Raw genomic sequence first — 18185 nt, 5'->3', positions numbered from 1 at the left:
ATCCTTGTCACTAATTTTTTTTTTTTTTTTTTTTGAAAGTAAGCTCTTCTTGTTTTTAACATTTTTTGTGTATTAGTTTTTAATGAAATAAAAATATAATTTAGTTTTTACATCTTTTTATATTTATTTTAGTTTTTCTAACTAAGAAGGGATACCCAAAAAAGTTTATTGATTAAAAGGGGTACAGTGTTTATAAAAGTTTAAGAATCCCTGGATTATACTATGCGGGCTGAACTGATGATAGTTACTCTTGTTACATTGATTTTATCCAATACGACCGCGTTATAATTTTGGGGATTGTACGAAACAAACAAAAAAATGTTTTACACGTCATCAAACCAGTAGCTATTATTTATTAATTTCATGTCCGATAATGGTGAATTTTTTCTAACAAATAAAAACGTCAATTATTATACGATATAGAACAAAAGTATTACTTATTATAGGGAGAACCTCTTTAATTCATTTTTATAGCAACTGGTTTCGAAATCAACAAATCGATCATGGCTTACGTATACAGTACAGGTAAATTAAAGTGTATTCTTTAATTTTGATATGCCTACCGCGAACAGAATTTGATTTATTTCCACTGAATATTAATTATTCAATTACAGTATTTCGGTACGGTTTGACGGTTCTTTTGATTAAACATATGAGTAATAAAGATATTGGTACAACTATAGCTGAAGAGTAAAACTTGTATTAAATATTAAGTCAAGTGAGTTTATTAAGTGAATTTATTTGAATCTTTATAAGATTAAATCAGTTTTCTTAATATTATTCTTGTTAACCAATATAAAAGTTTAAGAGTGTTCCGAAGATATTAAAACGCAAACGACCATTGCAATTATAATGAATATTCACGTAAACACATTTACATAATACGCGTACAATATTGAACTATACGACCCTAAACCAGCTAAAAACATAGTAATATTATAAGCTAATAAAAATTGAGTTTACAAAATATAAATGTTGTATTTATTCTTCTTAAAACATTTCTCTTACATTTTTCTAAGAACTTTTTTGAGCATTAAGTAAATTTATTCTTAGTAAATATTAAGACATTATGCCTACATTTACGAATAAAGTTTATGTGTACGGTTCACATGCTTTAAACTAATTGTTTGCTAATTTATTATCCATTAGTATTTAGAGTATTTAAATTTTTTTTAAAGAAAAAACTTATTTTGTACATTTAATTCAAATCATCATAATAAACCCACTATAAAAACTCATTTTTTTAATAGCATATTTATCCGTCATAAATAATATATTTTATCCGACTTATAAATACACAGTTTACCTACATTACATTTATTAATTACATTTATATCCGTTAAACATTTTATAAATAATAATAAACAATCATTTTTAAGGAAAATCAAAATTGTTGTGAGAATATATTATTACGTGTATGGATATGGAAACCAACAATACAATGTGTAGTGCATATTTTCGCACGTAAAATATTCACATATTCATTTATATATACATAGGAAAAAATTATTAATTCGTATACTTCAATAGAAAAATCATTAATTTATGCTTATACCAACTTATATACACATATATTTTGTATACATTTGTAATATAATAGTTTTTTAAAAATTATTTTTATTATTATAAATATAAATGTATACAAACAACCATAATAGTATAATACTAATGCCTATATAAAGCGATATGTTTGAATAACTATCACAACTTTTGTATTACGCTATCATTATCTATTGTTACAGCCTTTTTATTTATGTATGCAGCCCTTACATAAAAATCGGATTATCCAAGGCGTACTAATGTATGTTCAGTACTCGAATTTGAAGTTAACGATTTTCTCTTCATGATATTATATATTATATCCGTCATAATGAAAATGTCTACCGTATGGATAATTTGCAGAATCGCAAAAAAATATATTAATTTCATGAGTATATTTCTAAACGTGGTAAAAACGATTCCGCGAAGAAATGTGATCGGAACACGAATATAGTCCTGATAAATGACCAGACGATAAAAACGCTTAAAGTAAACATTGTACGTTATACTCGTGCATTTCGCATGTTGTGTAGGTAAAACGATTTGACGTCGATATCCGCTTGTTTACCGTGGTCTAGACGAAATTCAAAAAACCGCTTATAATATATGGATATCGATTGTAAACAATGCGGATATAGCACGTATGTGAAGGGTAAATAGCCCCGGATTATCGGAATCGTTTTGAAACGCGCGCAATAATGTATGCACGTGCGCTCGGCGAGATCGCTAAAGGGACGCACACGGCCGGAGCGCATTTCCGCGGGGCAAAAAAGCTGCTGCGAGCACGATATCACGTAGGCATCGGATATTTTTATTCCCGTATTTCAATATGTATATGTTTGTATATTGTTTGTGATTTCGTACTTTACCATTTATCAAGTTTCCATCGCAGGAGATCGGACGCGGTCTGTGCGTGCGCGTGTGTACGACGATTGGTAACGGTGCACTAGTACGATTGAATAATACGATATTTTTAGTGCGATACGTATTGCACCGCGATGACAATATTTACAAGATATTTGCTGAACACGTCGGATGCGCGAGAACTTCGTAAGCCGCAAAAAAAAAAAAAAAACCGAAAAGGATAAAGGAAAACCCGCGGTCGCACTGCACGCGTATCGCGACTACGGTAATAGCGCGCGGGCACGAGAGTACGGTTTTGTCCGGAGGGTCGCGACGTGAGCCCAAGGGTAGTACGGTGGGCTAATGGCGCACGTGTGGGCCGATCGAGCGTGTGTGCAACGGGTGCATGCGGCGGCGGCGGCGTTGATCGCGTACGACGACGACGGGATACACGTGTATATCACGAGTACGATACGACACGGAGAGTGCAACTGGGAGTTCGCCCGGAACGTGGCCCGTAGCGATGCGCGCGCGCGTGTATACGTGCTTACGGTTGTTCGGTGGCGCGTATAGGTGGCCGACTGACGATCAGGTAACGCCGCGCCGGTGCCCGCGGCTCATAGCCACTACACGGCCGCGCCGGGGCCGCGCGGTCGCCATTGGTCGGCCGCGCGGCCGCGCCCACGCCTCATTGGTCCAGACCGGTTGCGCGCGTCCGCGATCATCGTCCACTGTTGCACTGCACGCGCATCGCAGGTTAGGTTATCTCCTGCGACGCGCCGCCGCCGCCGCCGCCGTAACGAGTGAGGACGCGCGAGCGGGTAAGGATTTTGAAATCATTTAAAACGTACGCGAACCGTCGCGACAATGTTATTCATATCGATTCATCGCGTTCCCGTGCCCACGACGGGAGAAAATGATTTAAAACGAAATTTCTGCTGAACGTACCGTGGACCGAGCCGCGGATACGCGAGAACAACATCGATTCGCGTGCAGATCTTGGACCGCGATCCCCCCGCCCACTTATAGTCGAGCTCATATTTAATATCGCGGTACGCTAATCCCGGTGAATACGTTCTTCTCGAATATTGTATATTTTTTTCTCAGACGGCTTTCGATTACTTATTATAATTCGCACTTTTGTAGTCGTATTAGCCCGTTGCAATATGATCGTAATAAGTTTTTATACGAACATTTGGAACGTTTTACTTAATCCTATCTCGTACCGTAATTTAGGTGTTTTTTACCGAATAGTTTTAGAATAAATTTACAGTTAATTTGAGAAAAATTAGTTAAAACACGGGTTCCTTACCCGTAGACTTAATCGTAGGGCTCCATTCGTAACATTTCGGGCGGCACACCCGACATCCCCCGTGTCCATGTCATGCAACTATGTCGTAACCACTATGAGAAATTTTCTCAATTCACGTGGGTTCTGTTTCCGATACGTACACAAAATGTCAACGAAATGGGTTCATATCATTACGTACGTTAGTTTTTTTATTGCCGAACCGCGGCGGACGTACCGTGACCGTGATGCAGTCTTCCACGTCGTCACTGTGTCTCACAAACGATCGGGAACTCCGTCAGCTATCGTTGTAATGCTACAAAATCGAAATTACAGTAATTTTTTTACCGTCTATAGAAAAGTGGTAACCGATTGGTAAACATTTGAAACCCGGGAATTAGAATTTGTATTAAAAACAGTTTTATAGTTAAAAATAATGACTATTCCTAACTCTCTAAAAAAAAAATTATTAAAAAATATTGAAATTTTGATTTCGGGGTACTAGTAGGCTGCCCAATGGCAGAACGTTCGAAAAAACTCTTAAAATGTACAAAAATATTAATTTTTAATAATGTTAGTCGGAATAATTAATCATATTTTTTATGAAAAATTTGCTGTGTTATAATCAATATCATTAAAAAATACCGAATTGAATTGTTTATAGACGATATTGTGCATCTAAAATACAATAATATACCTACCACGACTTTTATGCAATTTTTAACTGCTACATTAATAATTGTTTTTATTAATGTACTCGTATTATAGGTTATCTAGATTTTGTAATAGTCGTTTTGATTTCTTTATTTGTTTTTACATTACAGTGTTTAACTTTGCAATAACTCAAACGTACTTATTTAGAATTTATAAATCTTACTCATCTTAATCAAAACACTTAAATATAAACTTGAGTATAAATATGTCCAAACCCGTTGCGTTAATTATTGCCGCAACCAGCATAACTCAATACAAATAATTGCACAACATACAAAACGCATTAAAATCTTATTTTTGTAGAAGTCTGTGTAACACGCATTATTATGATTGTTTATGTTGACAATATTCAAATATATCATCATAATAATTGCTGTACGTAAAACCCAATTTCATAATTACCTGTACATAGTATAGCTATGTTATAGCAAATTAGAAGATATACAATACTCTCGTTCACTCATTATTTCATAATTAACACATTATTATAACACGAATTATTACTAAAATATTGTAAATCTAGTTTTCATTGCAGTGTCTAATGAGTATTTAGAAATTCAACCAAAAATACCCGCTTTTGAAAGTATATGACGTAAACTATATTATAATAATTGGAGAAAAATAATTTATCTTAAGTTTTAGACTAAAACTACTGCTGCAAATGTAATATAATGAATAATCAAAATAATGTGTTTCAAAAATAGTAGACAAACTTCAAATTTTTTAGATAAATTATGTTTATTATGAGAACTAATAATATTTTTTGTTTCATTTTATCATGCAATATTTAAATGTACCATTTTAAAATACTTATTTAATTTAATCAAAGGCAAAAATCCTAATTCGTTTAAACATTGTTAGGCTTCTTAATACATATAATAATTAGAAAAAAACAAAACGATTAAATTATCTATAGTATTTGCATAGACATCTAAAAATATATTATTTATACTAATTAACTAAAATGTAATATCTATAGAATATTTTATACATATTATTGACTTTCATAAAATATTCATTAAAATATTATCGAGAAATGTGTACCTATACATAGATATATGTATATTTTATTTTTCGAGGTGTCTATATAGACGTCTTGCATGTCAAAAGGAGGAGTGGCAATCGCTATTAGACGTCGCGTGTTTTTTATGAAATGTACAAATTATAGCAAAATAATCAAAGATTCTCTCTTGTCGTAGATCGTAATTCGTAACGATTTTTCATCGTCCTCGCACGAGATGATACTGTAATTTAACAATATTATAATTAATTTAATTTATGGTGCAATTTTTTTGTGTTATAGTTAATATTTATGTTAAAATTGACTAGAGAAAAAACGTTAAAATATAATATTTTACATTATCACGTAATTATGATATTCTACGGTTTAGAATGAAAAGATTGTAAATCTATATTTTTTTTTAAATTAACTGTTCAATGGTGTTATATTACATTTTAAAATGTACATCTATAGCGAAAAACTAGTTTTAAATAGGTATCTGACTAGAGAAACCTTAGAAAATGGAAAGGTTCTATAATATTATTAATATATAAAATATATTGAAAATCGTTAGCTCCAAATTTAAACTAAAAAACACTAGGTATAAGATTTATCATTTAGAATGAATAACTTTTATTTAGTTATTACATTAAGTTTGCATGCGGATTAAAGTGTACCTAATGATTAAACTACATCGTTTAATGATACAATATTATTCAAATTGTACTCTAAACTATTTTCACGTGAATCAGAAAGTTCATTTAATAAACATGTATTTACTTTTGAAATATAAATATCAGTTATATTTCTGCTGTTTTATCTACGATATCATCATGTTATTTTCCTTGCTATTCTTTTATCGGTTGTTTGACGATTTTTATCTAGAATAATCATCATTATATTAGGTAACTATTTATTTATTGTTAGTATTATTTGATATTTACATGGCTTGATATAAATTGATAATGTATGTAAAGTGTTGAAATCGGAATGTATAACAATTTAACAATAATAATAATAATAATAATAATAAAAATAATAAAAATTATTATTATTTTGTTCACTGTGTGGGCTGGTATGCGAGTACTTGTTACATCAAACGGTATAATAGCTTCGTGAAGGACGGAAGTTTTATAATTATTATTAAGTTGTTATTTGTTCTGCACGAATTTTAAAATGGATTTATGAGTGATTTGTATTTTTGTTCTCTTTGTAGTAATGATTTTTTCGTACATTTATAATACAAAAATAATATTTAAGTACGTCGTTTTTATTATATTGTGATTTCCGTATTTTAAATCTTTAAGTTTTATTTAGTCGTTTATGTTTGATCTTTTTAACGATATAAACTTAAAGAAATAAAATAAACTTATTATTACAGCCATAAAGATATTAATATTAATATTAATTTTGATTTAATTTAATTTTTATTAATAATAATATATAAATAAGGTTTTTTAAATTCTAGTTTGCACACAAATTCTTTAATATAAATGCATATTGTTATACAGTTATTTATCAAAATGAATTAGTTAATTGTTACTGGTGTAAAATTAAATCTTATTAACTCTATTATTTTTTTTTAAATAATTTTGAACTTCTAATAATATAATTATAAAACCTAGTTCATAGTTAAGATCAGTTATTGTTCTACCTACAATATTTATTTTGTATATTTATATATATATATATATATATGTATATATTACAGTTAAAGTGTTGAATCAGTTATTTTATGAAATAACTAGGTAATTTATAAAATAACTAAAGTTTGTAGGTAATGTATATAATTTATATTTTAAATAGTTTTTTTATAGATTTCCTGGCATCACTTCGTTAATGTGTTAAAATTCATTTATTAAAATGCCAATCATGTACGTAAGTTATAAAAATAATTAATTACTAATGGACTTTTATAAATTGGTAATTATAATAATGATACGACTATATACGTCACGAGATTTGGTGCATTTAAAGTATTATACAATCGATACAAAATGATAATAGATAATGTGATAAAATACCTATTCACTTTGCAAATGAGTATCAACTACGTTCCTAGTTCATCGGTTGTGATCGGATGAACCGAGCATTCGTATCCTTAAACTTAAAATCGACAAATACAGATGATGCTCGAGGCAATGTGTTTAATAATTATTTTTATTATTTATTACCTTAAAACTTATATTGTAAACACACGAGATAAGTGTAATACATAAATTGTACGTTTAACATTTAAACTATGATGTACGTAAAAAGTACACGGTCATCACAGAAAACATAACGTAGTAAATAGCATGTATTCATGTGGAAACATTGAAAATATTTTAACGAATAACTAACTCAATTAATGTCACGAACTCAAAATAGACCAATAACTATTTATATTTTATTTTTCATTTCCATGCAGTTAGATTAAAAATTTTTAAATTTTTTTAAATTTCTGGTTTTCTATCATGTATTATTTTCCTACGATATAAACGAATACATTATAATGGTGATCATTTAAATTAGTTAGGGATTAAAAAAATAATAATCGTACATTTGAAAAACACCACTTTTACCAATAATTAAACATAAATATGATAATAATCAGTTAAATAAAAGTATTTTCACAATTCATGGTAGTTAATTATTATTTATGATGTATTTCTATAAATATTTTTTCGTAAATATTATAAAAAAATTTACAATAAAATAATTGTAAAAATAGTATTTATATTAATTTGTATTCATACGAATTTGGATTTCATAGAAATAAATAAAAATGAATGATGATTTCAATGCGAAAATAAAATAATAATTTTGCAACGAAAAACAAACAGAACGAAATGGGAAAAAAAAGTCGTCATGGCTGAACTCTAAAAAGTTTACGTGATTGCAAACATAACAGTTCTCATTTTATTGAAAAATTACATTTTTACTCTAAGTTAATAGCGTAACTATGAAACAATAAATATTATAATAACACTTCATAATTTTTTTTTTTTTTAATACTGGGTGATTCAACCCTTTCTTCAGTAAGTATTTCACTAAACAAAATATTGATGAATATTGCATATCATAGAACATATTATATTATTATACATTTGAAAATAATCCTGTATACTTATCCGTAAGAACAAAATTAGAAGGTTGACCAGTGTTAGTTTTTTTTTTTTTATAGTTGTTCCAATGCATATTATAATATTTGTTTATGCAGCCTTTCGTATTAGCAGTAGATATTCCCAGACAGATTGCTATAAAAATATCTATATTGTATAATATTTTATGATCTCTATACAAAACTAAGCTCTCTCTCTCTCTCTCTCACTCTCTCCCCCCTCTCTCTCGATCGTTCTATCTATTAATCGGACCTCCACTTATACGAAGGACCACAGTCACGCGAAAATTATATTTATATCTTATATTACCCATAATACTGTATACTAATTTTATTTTATTACTTCTTAGTTCTTTATTTACTTCACCGTTGTATTACTCGTACCGCAGTTGTGTATTATGTTTTCACTTAATAACGAAAATAACAATAATAATAAAAATGAATCGTTAACGCAACAACAGAACCCATAAAATTAATTATTAAACACTTAATTGTCTTTAACACATCGTTATGGCTTTCTATATACCTGTATTGTCCGCGTACTGTTATTTTTATCATTACAATACCGTGCACTAACTAACCGGTACTGACAAACAGACTTGTTATTAATTGTAAAACAAAAGTTTTGTGCATCAAACGTGTTTTTTTTTTTTAAATATTATTTATCATTCTCATTCGAAATGTTTTCAACACGCGCCTTTTCTTCATATTGTATTTTACTCAATATTATTTATATCGAGTAAAGTTTGCACTCATAATACGTTTTGTTGATGGTTTTTTTTTATGAACGCATCATTTACTTGTAACGCTGTAACTCATTAAAAACAAAGCAAATTCAAAAATCGACTACAGTTTAATTTTCGTTTCTTCTTTGTATAATTATAATTATGTCACGAATAGAATTATTAATAATATGTTTTTCTGAAAACCATTAGAATATAGATGTTTTGTGTTACACTGCACTACAATTGTAATAATTTTTGAAAATTCAACTATTTTCCTTTTAAGTATAATGCACATGGTTTGTGAACTTTATTCTATTTTAAGAAATTCTCAATATGCATCTATCTTAGGTGTTTGATGTATTTAAGTATGAATATTTAATAACACTTATAAAAATAATACTTATTTTATCTACATCCTGCGACATCTTATCTTGGGCTTCTTAAGTATGTATGTGATATAAACATTATAATTTCATCGTTCAAAAACGAATTAAAAAATTATAACTGCGCGTTATAACGTCCGATGCATAGTATATTTGAACAACGCACGTGCACCCAGAATTAATTCTGTTCTCTATACTCGCGTATACAACTTAAGGTAAATATATTACAGTAATTCATTACGTTCACCTGAATCGAATTACATTTTCATTAAATATACACAAAAGATTATAAGTGACTGCAAGTAGTTCAAATAAATTTGTGGGTGTGCGAGCAATAATGCATTAATTTTTATAAAGATATTAGTCTGAATAATCTGGCTTTGCTCGAGTGTTAAATAATATTATTTAAGTATCTTTATTTTATACGGTATCATATAGTTGATTATAAGTGTAACTTTCCCGTCTATCAGTTCAATCTCTGGACCAAAAATGTAAAAGTAAACAATACTATGTAGATTGTAAGCATATGTTTAATGTACTTTTTTGTAAACAAAACATTATATTTTTTTTAATTCATAGAATGGTTACCAGGCAACTGGACTTTGCACAACACTTCGAAAAATTAATTTTCAACAAATTATCAGTGTACTTTTATTCGATGAATTAAAAACAATTTATCGATTCGTATGCAAATATTACTTTATTTAAAGTCTAGTCATTTTTATAATTTAGCTTAATTTATGATACAAAATATTCTGATTCTATAGAATTCTATAGAATTCTACTAAATTACTCAATTCTAAACTAACTTAAGTCAAAACTTCTTGATATATAACATTCAAAGTTTTATTTTGTGGTGCATAAACGTATAAATGGATGGATCTTCATATGAGAAACAGTTATTTTCATAATCTATTCCACAATGTGCTTAGACTTGACTTTGCGTTTTCTTTTTTATCATTGCTGGAAAATCTTTTATTTTCCGTCAATCTTTATTTACAACAAGTACAATGAAAGATACAGGAGACATATACATTAAACCGGTGGATTTCGCGACCAGAGAAGCTATAGTTAAGAGCAAGCTATCGATTATCGTGCAGACACCAACCAAATCAAAGGTTCTGATCTATAACGTTTATTCCGAACTTACTGCCGAAGAATTAATAGAAAACCTTATAAGAAAAAATGAAGACTTAAAAAGTACTAACGTCAATCAATATAATATCATTTCCGAAAGAACGCCATTCGGACAACCTTCGTCGAGAAGAGTATCCTGGCTTGTTGAAGTTGACCCTATAATTTACAGAAAACTCATCAACATGCAATATTATATTGGAATGACCTACTGCAGAGTACAAGCTCACCATCAAGTACCGATATGCTTTATCTATCAAAGATATGGCCATATTGCCAAGTACTGTCCCACTAAGGTACAGAAATGTGCGAGATGTTCATCGCAGGAAAAAGAACACGATGGGAAAAATTGTATTGCTACACCCAAATGTGTTAACTGCGGAAAGAATAAACCGATGTATCATCTAGATTGTCCATCACGATTAAGGGCAACGATCCAGAGATGCAGAAAAACAGATTATGTTTATAATGGAAGAGAATAGAATAAAAATCAAGATTATACAGGTCAACATGGCCAAAACGGCCACAGCAAGTGAAGACCTGTTAACCTATGCAAGAAACGAAAAAGTGGATATAACACTCATACAAGAACCATATGTCAGATATGGAAAGCTCATAGGCTAGGAAATAACACCTTTTAGGATTATCCTAACTCCAGGTGTAAAACAAAGAGGAGGATACAACGTCCTACACGGAGCAGCCATAGTAATTTTCAACCCAGCACTGATAGTACTGGCAATGAATGACTTGACTCGTGATAATTTCGCAGTAGCAAGAAGAAGCTTAGAAAATGGAAAATCATTGAACGTTATATCGGCATATTTCAAATACAGAGTTCCTACGGAAAACTTGGTGAAAGAGCTAAAAGATATACTTAGAGTATGTGGTGACAGCACATTAATAGGAGCGAATATCAATGCGTTCTCTAGAAGCTGATAAAGCAAGCAAACGGATAGAAAAGGCCAAATAGTAGAGGAATTTATAGCAGAAGAAAAGCTGAGGATAATTGATAAAAGGAATAAACTATATACCTTTTTGGGCACAAGAGGGGAAAACAACATTAATGTCACCCTGGTGACGGTAGACATTTAATGATGAGTTACACTCATAGGAAGTTATTGAAGAAGTAATAACGAGTGATCATAGAATTATCGCATACAACTTCGGAGCAGGGAACCCAGCAATCAAAATGATCTACAAAATTAGGTACGATACCAATAAGGCTGATTGGCAGAAATTCAAGTTAGAACTGTTAAAGCAGTTTAACACTATCAGCAAGGATGTCAGAGAAAATGAGCTGGAGGAAAGAACGGAAATCCTTATGCGAATATTAACCGCAGCATCGGACAAAGGCTATACCACGTAGAAGACAAAGAAGAATTCCCAGACCACCGTGGTGGACAAAGGAACTACAGGAACAAAGAAGTAAAATGAAAAGGGCCTTTAAAGATATAAATAAACACGAGGAGAACAGACAACTTAGAAGAAGAATATATAACTCGGAGAGAAATTTATTCCTGAAGTTACTAAGAAGTGAGAAAAAGAAATCATGGAGGAACTTTGCAAGTGAAATCAACGAGGAACACTGGGGCCGATGCTTCAGGTGGATTAAGAATGGTTCTTCAGTCCACGAAGCGCCCTTTGTCCTTAAGAAGAACAACGGTGAATACACTAAGACACTGAGAGAAACTCTGTAATGTCTATTGGACAACTTAATTCCAAGTTATATACTATCGGAGTGCATAAAATTGTACATAAATATATTATATTAAACTGCTTCCTCTGTATATAAATAATATGACCTATATTGATTATAATGATGTATACTCATAAATAGGAATAACATATATCGATTAGAGCTTTTGACAATTAACTGCTACAGTTAAATGATAATGTTAACTACCAATATTATCGAACGGAATGCCACAATTATTATGTATATAATAACGTGTACATTCCATAAATAATCATAATAAGTACTTAAAGATTTAAAGAAAATCAAATTTTCTTTTTATGTAAATTATATTCATTTAATTCGTTTTTCTTTTTCAATTAAATATATATCTTTAATAAATTTATCTATTACATACCTATATTTAAAAATAATTTATGAAATTTGTTTGATAATGTTATCGTTGTAAATATCTAGTGAATAACAAGAACAATGATGTAACATGAATCTCACGAATTGCATAAAATTATTAAATATACAATATAATATACAACACTGAATACATTTTAAAATCACACTGATTTAAATTAAATTTTATATTTTACACAATTTTCATGATTTGAGTGATAAAGGTATGATATTATGAAGTTCAAATAATTTAAGAATATAATATTGATATATCGGTTTAGGATCAAAAATGTATGTACTCATATTTTATAATATTATTTAAAAGTCTGTGTTTTAGACTGTTGTGCATAAATCCTGATGATTATCTATCGAGTTATAATATGCTATGAGTTAACCTAAACATCGACATGAGTTTATGTATTTTATATATTAGATACTGCATTTATTATCTACGTAAGTCCAGAATTTAAATTAATTTGACATAAAAAATGTAACACGCTGACAGATGACTAAAGTGAAATTACGTTTTTATTTATTGTACGTATTTTTTAATGTGTAATTTACATAATAATTATTATCATTTTTGTTCGGTTATTACCGGATTATTGTCTTTGATTGGCTATTTTGGTTAGTTGCCTTGAGGTCATTAGAGGTGTATACCACAGCAGTTAAATTTGACAGACGACACGCGTGTTTTACGTTAAATTCCTTAAACCCGTTTCCTTTCCTCCTATCACCAACCCACGTGATTATCACAGTAACGCCCAATTCTTTAATTCCATATGTAAAACATATCATGTTATTTTCATCAGTCAGCGCTATGAAATTAAAAGTAAAATACTATGGACACGAAAGGGAAGTAACAACTTGGCACAGTAACAGTGTCGTCACGTGGAATAAAATTACAAAACATAAACACACATATGGAAATAAACAAACATTTAATTTTTAAGTTGGACCCTTTGAATTGTGAACATTTCAAATAAGTAGTCATATTTAACTTTATTTAAACACAAAAATAATTGTATTGTTAATCTTTATTTTATGCTAATGATATAGCATTTTTCCAATTAAATTTATGATCAACTACCATATAGTTCTATTATTATATCTTACAAAACGAACAAGTAATAATACTCGTAAAAGTAATCGAGTAGTCATATGGAGTTATACTCGGCCGATCAGTAATACATATAAGGTTCGGAGTATATAAAGTTATAAATAAATATTTTTGAATAGTTTAACACTTTTAACTGTCATTGTACAACATTTTATAATGATATTTATAGAAAACGTGATAAATTTTATTTTGTATCTATAGGTGTATTGTGTTTCAATAATTACTTTATTGAATGTCCATTAAGAAATATTACCAAATATTTAAGATAATCTTAAAAAATTGATCTAATTGGTTTGAAATTAAGGTACCTACCTATATTTATATAAATATATAATTTTTCATTTATAATTGCATATGCTTTTTTGAAACATTATTGTTTACCAACTGCAGAATATATGATTTTCGCGTATCCATCAAATTTTACTATATTATACTATAAAATAATAATTAGAAGCTATTTCTGAAATTTAATCAATAGCAATAAATTAATTAAATTGTACTCGCCAGACATTATTTTAAGATAATCATTTGGAATGCACTGTAGAAATTTAACTAGATGTACTGAACAAAATGTAACATACATCTACTTTTGAAATATTACAAATGATTAAAATGTATGTAAACAATATGAAAATGAAAATTAGGTACTGTAAATGAAAGGTTTCTGGCTCACGGTAGATTAAAATATTTTTATGATCCATATGTTATGTAGTTTACCAGCCATATACTTATATAGTTAATAATATTACTAATTATTTTTACACACTGATTTACGGGAAGCAAATTTCGAGGAAGAGAGATTATAAAGCGATCATGGGGGATTTTGTTTTTGGACTCCATGACTTAATCTATCATTATATCATATCAGTGTTCAGTTGAAAAATGTACCGAAATCATTTAAATTTTTTCAGACACTATTTCTTTTCTTTCAGAAACGTGTAATCATATCGAAATCGGTACAACTCGTTTGCGCACATTCGACATTTTTTACCTGAAAATTGACTCATTTTCTCACAACGAACCCCGTTGTTAAACTAAAAACGGCCGACTCATTTAAACATATATTACGTATTTTTAAATTTGGACTTACCTACCTAAAGCAATTGAATTATTAGTACAAATTATCAATCTATATTATTAGATAGATATTTGTGCGCAAACTAGTTGTAAAAAAGTTAAATGTGCGCAAATGAGCCTCTCCTCAAACCGTTTATTGCGATTAAGTTCAGACGTGTGCAGACAAGTGAAAAGTTTACAGTAATCACATTCGATATTGGTAAACTGAGTCCTAAATAATTGGATGAATATTTGGGCTCGAAAAATTAAGTCCGAAAAACGTTGATGTTTTTGATAAATTAAGTCCCGAGTAATAATATAATATATAATATTATAGTAATTTTATTAGTTATAATATTAGTAATAATATATAATATTATACTATTATATGAGTAATGATAATATAATTTAAAAATTACACAAGAAAAAGTACATTCAATGTGTAATGAGCCATATTCCACCGTTACTTTTTATTATTGTAAACAAATCATTGTGTTCAACGATTTGCCGGTTTGTCGGTGGTGTTTGGAAAGACCCATGTGATCACTAAAATTATAGTTCTATTTTATCCGTTTTATCGTCAAACAAGATCAAATACCAATGAGCATGACAACTATTCACCAGCTGTAGTTCAATTATTCAACTTCTTAGTTGTAATAATAGTCTTGCAGTCGCACGATGCATGGGTGCAATGACAAGTGAACGGAACAAAACAATTTTATAACAGACGGACAGAAATTCGGATTTCATAAATTTCTTAAAAACGATATTCACCGATAGACTTGCTACTTAAATTAATGTAAGTGTTATTTGAAATTGAACGATGATAATTCTATTATTTTTAATCCTGATAACTACAATCACAAGAAAACCACGTGAAACACAATTAATAGACAACAATTTAATAATACACTGAAAAGAAAAGCAATTTTTCACATTTCGAAATAGCTATACAAAATGCCGCAAGACACGTTTAGTCTTTGATTGAAATCAAAAGGTGTCGATTCCATCATGGACAATGTTGGCGGAAAAAAACTCTTGGATTAGCCAGCGTAATTCAAGATCAGAAATCACAACAAACATTTCTAAGAATATTTTTTGGTTTACCTTGTCCAAGCCCAAATAAAGATAATCAGTTGAAGATATCGTGGCAATTCAATCTGCAGGAAATAAGTACAGACATTTATGGATTACATTTTTAAAACGTATATTGATCCTGATGGTTTATTTCCTCCTAATTTTTGGGCTGAGCTTAAAGTGACAACACGTAGAATAACAAATAGCTGTGAATCATTTCATTCTAAAATAAATGGAATGTTTAACTGTTCTCGTCCGAATATTTATAATTGTATTGATATGCTTGAGGACATACTTTGAGACAAGAAATGGTTAAAAATGAAAAAAATAAAAATATTTCTTGACTTGTTAAAAACATATCGTATAAATCGTTATCCCAGTTAATAGCATAAATACAAACAGTAATTAGAAAAAATTATCAAAGACAATAAAGTACATTTTATCAACTACGGCTGTTAACACGAGCAGTCCTAAGCCTGTAAGAGTGGAGAGGAAAGGTGCTTTTATACCTCCATAGGCTTTTTTCAAACACGAGATCCGGTTTGCTTAGAACCTTTTTTTCAACCCCGGGACTCGGTACACCACGGAGATGGGTGTTTCGGACTCGATTTACCTGTCACCGTCGCATTGTACGCGAAAGAATGCGATTCGGTTTTGTGCGTTTGTCTCGTATGGATTCTCGTTTGGATTCTCGTGGCACGTGCCGTTGGATTCCACGGGGGGGCCACAGCTGTTGGTGCGCCGGTAAAATAATATGTAAATAATATCGTTGCCACCGTTGTCGTTACAGTATGGCACACGGTAGCGTACACAACCACCCGTTTAATACCGTGCACAGTTCGAGCGCACGTTTATCATGCGGCAGAGTCCGTTTGTCGGCCGGACAGATCAGAAGAGCCCCTGTTGAGTCCACGACCGCGGGAGGTTTGTCGCTTATTCGACCTCCCGCAGTGGACAATGCTGCCGCTGTTGCCCGATACAACGGATGTATATCATACGTACAATAGGTCGTTTGACTGCGGATACAACACCGGTGGCGGAACAACGACCACGTTGATGATGACAAATATTGATATCGATTATATCATAATTTCGCTGATATTGAATTCACTGGTTTTCTCACAAAATCCGCGGAACGAATGCACCGCACGGGACATATATATAATCGCAAGAACAGTTACTGATTTCCCAAATACGTTTTATCTCTTAGTGCTTTTCGTTCTCCTCACGTTTCAGTACGGTGACTTCATCTAAGTGTTGAAAATCGTTGATTAATAAATTAACCGCACGAGTCATTTTCTAATATTAGTAACTTGTAGAATATAATGGAAATGTTGACGGGGAGTTGTAAAAAAAATCTATTTTCATCGACCAAACTGCGATCATTATCAAGCCAGTTGAAAAAAAAAAACCGTCGAATTTGAATGCGAGTAGATCGTTAAGTTAAAACACGGAACGATATTTTGGGTGCACCTACCCTTCGGAATATATATATATATGGGGATACACTATATAGTGCATTGAACAAAACTTATAGTCAATACTTGCAACCACCTCGAAAAAGTTTATTTCAACTAAGACTACGAAAAGTATTTGAAATGGTAAAAAGTTAGTAGTATAAAAAAATTAATACACGGAATTTCAATTAAATTGTTGGAATGTTAATAAAGGAGAAAAAATGTTGATTAAAAACAACGGAGTACAAAAAAAAAAAAAAAAAACATGTTTATAATTTGTCTTTAACGTGGGTGGTTTTAGAAAAAATAATACTACTCGTTAAATCGAGTTATATTAATATTGTATATTGTTCGTTTGGTATATTATGCGTGTTGTTTATTTGAAATTTGGTTTTCCACGCTCATTTACGGGGTTACAGAAATTAACATAGGTAAATGAACACGCGCGGTATATTGTATTATGAACGCTTAGGCAATCTCACATTTATCAACGCGGGACGAGAAAAAACTCGTTGCATATATTGTAGAAATTATGGCATGAGAGCAGCAGCAGCGAAGATATAGCAGAGGAAGACACAAACGATTAATATAAATAAAACAAAACTAACGCGGACGGCGGCTGTATGGTAAATTGGAAAAAATATATAAAAAAAAAGTAGGTCCATC

General features: G+C 30.5%; 1 protein-coding gene across 3 annotated transcripts in view; it reads right to left on the bottom strand.

The window, feature by feature from the left end:
• The window catches only part of LOC112691936 (transcription factor AP-2-epsilon), a 165749-nt gene that overhangs the window by 83630 nt on the left and 63934 nt on the right, over positions 1 to 18185 (bottom strand). The window contains exon 1 of one of the 3 annotated variants that reach the window (XM_025566400.1): positions 2409 to 2968. The exons of the other annotated variants lie outside the window; for them this stretch is intronic. The gene's annotated coding sequence lies outside the window, so the exon portion shown is untranslated. Of the gene's footprint in view, positions 1 to 2408; positions 2969 to 18185 lie in introns of those variants that run through there. 3 annotated transcript variants of the gene reach the window in all.

This window comes from Sipha flava, unplaced genomic scaffold (assembly GCF_003268045.1).
Source record: "Sipha flava isolate LNK unplaced genomic scaffold, YSA_version1 68_pilon_pilon, whole genome shotgun sequence".
NCBI lineage: Eukaryota > Metazoa > Arthropoda > Insecta > Hemiptera > Aphididae > Sipha > Sipha flava.
Note: the sequence above shows the minus strand (reverse complement) of the source record. Positions and strands in the feature narration are given on the sequence as shown.